Below are 6,093 nucleotides of genomic sequence, written 5' to 3' on the forward strand. Positions count from 1 at the left end.
CCATGGGACTATAATTATCCCATGGGATTTTTAATATCCCATGGGACAAAATAAAATCCTATGGGATTAAAATTATAAATATATATATATAAATATAAAGTTATGTGTATGTTACAATGAATGCTGTTTGGTAGTAAAATGTTTTAAATGTATACAAGTTTTTTTTTTATTTTTTATATATACATATATATAATTTTTTTTAAATTTTGTCACAAACATATTTTATTTGTTTATATGACAATAAATATTATTCTTATTTTGGAATGTATAATAATAATATTTTACAGTCAAAGAATAAAGTCCTTTCACTGAAACAAAATGATGAAATTTCTAAATAAATGAAAAAATATTGTTTTGAAATCTTTGTCTTGTTTATTCTATTATGAAAAATAGAACTGAAAAAATATTTCATATTCTGACTCTTTTCATGAGGTAAGATTTTCTTTGTTATAGGTTCATTGCAATACTTGTATAGGCAAACAATTTGAATTATATATAACTTTGTGGTGTACATAATAGTATGCTTATAATTGCAAATTTATAATATAAACACTTTTTGTTAAAGTTTTTGCTTTCTTTATTCACAGCTTGCTATGTACAATTATTCAGTCCACTATATAAGAGTGAAGTCAATAAATAATTTCATTCACTAGAATATTCCTGCAATTCTTAGACAAAACATTTTTTCAATCTGTTCTTTAATGATCTTCCTCTGTACATCTTTATTGAATGGAGAGATTCAAATGAGAAGACAAAGCAAGTTTATTTGGACAACAACATTCTAATATCTTGTTCATTCGTTCCATCTTTCAATTGATAATTACATTGTTGTATTTATATGATCAAGTTCTTGTGCATCAATGATCGTGATGATATGACTCCATTTTGTTTATAGTCATCATGTTGAAATTTCCTCTTTCAAATAATTGTAGGAAAAAACATGTTCCATTTCAAATTAATAAAAAAGTCGCACTATGGAGAAAAATATCAGCTTTAAGTTTTCCGTTCAGTATTGATCTGTGAATGATGACCATGAAAATCCAGATTTCTGACCTACAAATACACAAACTCAAAAATTATCAGTGAAGAGATCAATAAAATGGCTATTTTATCATGTTTATGATTAATATGATAAACTTTCATTTAAATATTCAAGTACTAAATTACAGCTTATTTAAAATTATAATAAAAAAATATAGGCCACCGAGGAGTTAAATAAGATATTACATTTTTAATGCCAAAAAATGGCTTTTTTGCACCAAAGGGAGATAATTTGGAGCTTTTTCAATGGTATATGCATTTTAAAAGTCATCTGGGGCCAAACCGAATTGATTGTTTTGAATGATTTGGTGTACCATATGATAAAGATATAAATAAATTGAGTTATGAAAAAAAAATATTAAAAAAAATTTCTGAAATTGTTATACCCTAGAGCCTCCTTAAATGTCATTTGATCTCTATTGGAGAAATGTCTCATTGGAAATCAGACTGCTAAGTGTTTCTTATTTTTATATCAACCCAGCCATATTATACCTGTCTAATATCAGGAGCTTGTACATAGTTCAGTGGTTGATGTTGGTTCATTCATACCCGTCATTTTTATTTTTCATAATTTTTTGTTTTTATAAATTAGTCTGGTATATTTGACGTTTGAATTGATGCTCTGTTTCAAATTTGGTTAGTGTTGACTTTTATAGATTACTATAACATGTATAGGGTATGGGTTTTCTCATTACTTACAGGTCATCAATGGCCTCTAATAAGTAATTACAATGCTTACATCCACTAAATTGAACTCTGATGGATAGTTTTCTCTTTCATCATACCACATCTTATTTTAATAAATATTTAATTATTTTCAAGGACAAAATTTTTTATAACAGTGGACTTACCATTTAGGCTTTGTTGACCTCTGTAAATCTTATTTTGTTGATAATTTCTTCTGTTTATAGTTTCCCCTTTATCTTTCATGTTCTTGCCCTACACATAAAAGGGTAAACATCATTTAATGACAAAAATAACTACTACATGTATTACATAATTAGTAGGCAACTGAAAATTTTGTCTTATTTGTATATAACATCAACTTACTCATCATTCTTGCTGTTCAATATCATGAATATTATCATTATTCTATGAATATGAGGTCACAGTAAAATTAACCTTGGCAGGCAGACATCTTTTTTTATATGATACCTTGTAGTCATTCCATACAACAAGTAGACCTATGCTTAAAAAATCTAAGGCCAAAATTAAAATAATGTTTATTTCCCCTCCCCCCACACGGGTCAAAAATTAGCGCCCGTGTCAAAAAATTATTTTCCACAAAAAAATCGAAATTATTTTTTTCCTGAAAATAATTTGTTTCCATTTTTGGAAAGTGCTTGAAAGCACTTGAAAGCAGAAGGATTGATAATCTAAATAAATACACTCAAATTGAGCACAAACAACTGATAAGTGGCCTGGACTGGACAAGTCAAACCATTCATGTGACCATGCTATGACAATCACATCCAGTTAAAAAAAAACTAGAGGCTCTCAAGAGCCTGTGTCGCTCACCTGTTAATGTGTTTACTGATGTCGGCCATCTTCGTTGGTAGGCGGGGTCATTAGACACTTTTTTTTTAAATAGATACCCTAGTACTATGATTGTGGCCAAGTTTGGTTAAATTTGGCCAAGTAGTTTTAGAAATGATTTTTATACAAGTTACAAAAATGACGAAAAGTTGTTCAATATTGACTATAAAGGGCAATAACTCCTTAAGGGGTCCTCTAACAATTTTGATCATGCTGACTTATTTGTAGATCTTACTTTGCTGAACATTATTGCTGTCTACAGTTTATCTCTATCTATAATAGTATTCAAGATAATAACCAAAAACTGCAAAATTTCCTTAAAATAACCATTTCACAGGCAGCAACCCATCAACAGGTTGTCCGATTCGTCTGAAAATTTCAGGGCAGATAGATCTTGACCTGATCAACAATTTTACCCCATGTCAGATTTGCTCTAAATGCTTTGGTTTTTGAGTTATAAGCCAAAAACTGCATTTTACCCCTATGTTCTATTTTTAGCCATGGCGGCCATCTTGGTTGGTTTGACAGGTCACGCCACACATTTTTTAAACTAGATACCCCAAGGATGATTGTGGCCAAGTTTGGTAGAATTTGGCCAAGTAGTTTCAGAGGAGAAGATTTTTGTAAAAGTTTACAGACGACGGACGCAGGACGACAGACGACGAACGCCAAGTGATGAGAAAAGCTCACTTGACCTTTCAGGTCAGGTGAGCTAAAAAAAACCTGCCTTCCTGGTCTGTTTACAAAGGGTAGACCCGGGGAGGGGAAACAGACATTCTTTTAAATGTGGCCTGATAAAATGACAAAACCAAGAAAACTTATCATTGACCAAAGAACAATAAAATGCGGTCATGGTTTATATATGAATCTGCCATTCAGACATGCACACCTTACAATTGTTTCATATCTACCAAATATAATCTACCTGTAACTTTAAACATATGATAAACTGACAAAACAATGCAGTGTTTCATTGACCAATGAACCATGCATGAAAATGAGGTCAAGTTCATATAAAATATGACAGACAGCTAAGTGCATCTTACAATTATTTCATTCACTAAATAAAGGGGCCTTATTGCTTACAGTATCTGGAAAATTGACCAAACCACAAAAACTAAATATTTTCAAAGTTCCTTATACCCTGCCAATTTGTTATGGTTGTGCCTGTTCCAAGTCAGGATCCGATAATTCAGTGATTGTCGTTTGTTTATGTGTAACATATCTGTTTTTCAATTTTTTTGTACATAAATTAGGTTGTTAGTTTTCAACTTTCAACTTGGCTATCATGTGTAAAATCATACAAGTGTTGGGAAAACAGGAAGTTGTCGAGTGATGAATCTGAAAATGCATCACACGGTATAGCTGACTTATTTAACCCCGAAACCAAATTTCAGAAATCCTTCTATTGTAGTTCCTAAGGAAAATGGGACGAAAAATATTCATCGGACGGACTGACTGACGCAAGGATGGATGGACAGACAGGGGTAAAACAGTATACCCCCCCCCCCTTTTTTAAAGTGGGGGCATAATTTTAATACGGGGCTATAAAAACCCATGCAAGATGTCAAAACAAAAAGAAGTAACCTAATTCTTACTTGTTAGGGGCTATTTATTTATTGTCGGTTATACATATAACAATACAAAATATTAAAGGTCTGTAGAGCTTTTATCCGACATACATATATATGACAAGCACAATACATTTGTACATGAAACATAAAGCTCATCACCGAGATAGTAGTCTCAGATAGAGGGAGGCGGGGTCAACCAAACTCCCCTATTCAATCTGAATGCAGGACAGAAAGTCACAGTCAAAAAGTCACACACTGTCACAGGACAAAAAGTCACAATTTAGTTTTGAGATTATTTTTCTTTGAACAAGAAAACACTCTTTTTGTATTTTTCTTGAAGCTTTATACATGAACATGATGTAGCAACTTTAAATTAAAATTTATTAAAAACAAATAAATCAGTGCATTAGGTTTGCGCACATTACCATTACATTTGCGCACAAAAATCATTACGTTTGTGTGCAGCTTTTGATTACATTTGCACGCATTTTTTAACATGTAAATATAAAAAAAAAGATATAGTATGATTGCCTTTTACAGCTGACTATGCGGTATGGGCTTTACCTCGGGCTTTGTTCATTGTTGAAGGCTGTTTGATGACCTATGGTTGTTAATGTCTGTGTCATTTTGGTCTCTTGTGGACAGTTGTCTCATTGGCAATCATACCATACCTTCTTTATATTGGCTTATGGTTGAAGGCCGTAAAGACCTCTAGTTGTTAATGTCTGTGTCATTTTGGTCTCTTGTGGACAGTTGTCTCATTGGCAATCCGCATACCACATCTTCTTTTTATATTATGAACAATTTCCTAAAATTAAAAATGAATATATGTAATAAAAAGAAGATATCTTTTTTCATTTATATTCAATCAATTGTCAACAAATTGTTTGTGACTTTTTGTCCTATTATTTAAACTTTGTTACTTTATGCCTGAGTTTGACATGTGTTTGACTTTTTGTCCTGTGACTTTTTGTCGGAATGTCCTGTGACTTTCTGTTTTTGCAGAAGTCCAGGGAGTGTTAAAAAATCACATGTGCAAGTTGAGAGTCAACACTTACACAGGGACTACACAATACTTTTTCAGAATGTCAGCAAAAAAGAATCACTGGTGACAGGGGAGTGTAACCGATGAATTGATCCTGAATCTGATAAGATTTTCCCGGTACGTCTAAACACCGCTCAGGAGGACCTCCTGGGTGCACACATGCTGGGCATACAAAGTGCACTCATGGCAGACCCTATATAGTCGCCGTCGTATCTGCACACATGATGGATGTATATATTTGTTATAATCGTCATACACTTCTCATTTTAGAGTTAAATTTGCAAGCAACCTCTTAAGATTCTAAAATAATAATGCTACTAAAAATATATTATTTCCCCCAATTGCAATTTTCGCAATTTTTTCGCCATATAAAATATTTAGGCGACTGTGCTTTTAGTGAATATAAACGATGACGAGGCCTCACGAATAAATATAAATATGAAATATACTGGAACATCGATTAGCATAGATCGAGCAGCAGAGTAAACTTCCACATAAATGAGGGGGGGCAAGGGGGGTCCCAATAACAGCAAAACAGCAAATTGATTTGGCTCATAACAGATAACAAGGAATTAAAATGGACAAAAACAGATAACAGTAAATGGAATATTAAAATACTATGGTCTTTGACAATCAGTATTTCTTATTACGGATATAATCCTTTGTAATGCATTCCATTTTCTATGACTATGTTTTAGTATTAATTTATGTATCTAGAATGTGTTTAAATTACTACTCAATATATTATAATATTTTGTATACGCTCGTTAACGGAACGTATTATGGTATACTGTTGTCCGTCTGTTGTCAACATGTCGGACATTAACTCAAAAACTCTTTAACCAATTTGCATTAAACTTTGGGAAATTGTTTATATCTATTGACGTGAGCTCCCTT

At 32.2% G+C, this 6,093-nt stretch overlaps 1 long non-coding RNA gene across 1 annotated transcript; it reads right to left on the reverse strand.

Moving 5' to 3' along the window:
- Positions 1 to 553: 553 nt before the first annotated feature.
- On the reverse strand, positions 554 to 5,295 carry LOC143067785 (uncharacterized). Its single transcript, XR_012976032.1, has 3 exons — positions 5,210 to 5,295; positions 1,893 to 1,980; positions 554 to 1,053 (listed from the first exon to the last, which is right to left on the reverse strand). It is a non-coding gene; the product is annotated as an uncharacterized LOC143067785 (long non-coding RNA).
- Positions 5,296 to 6,093: the final 798 nt, after the last annotated feature.

This window comes from Mytilus galloprovincialis, chromosome 3 (assembly GCF_965363235.1).
Source record: "Mytilus galloprovincialis chromosome 3, xbMytGall1.hap1.1, whole genome shotgun sequence".
NCBI lineage: Eukaryota > Metazoa > Mollusca > Bivalvia > Mytilida > Mytilidae > Mytilus > Mytilus galloprovincialis.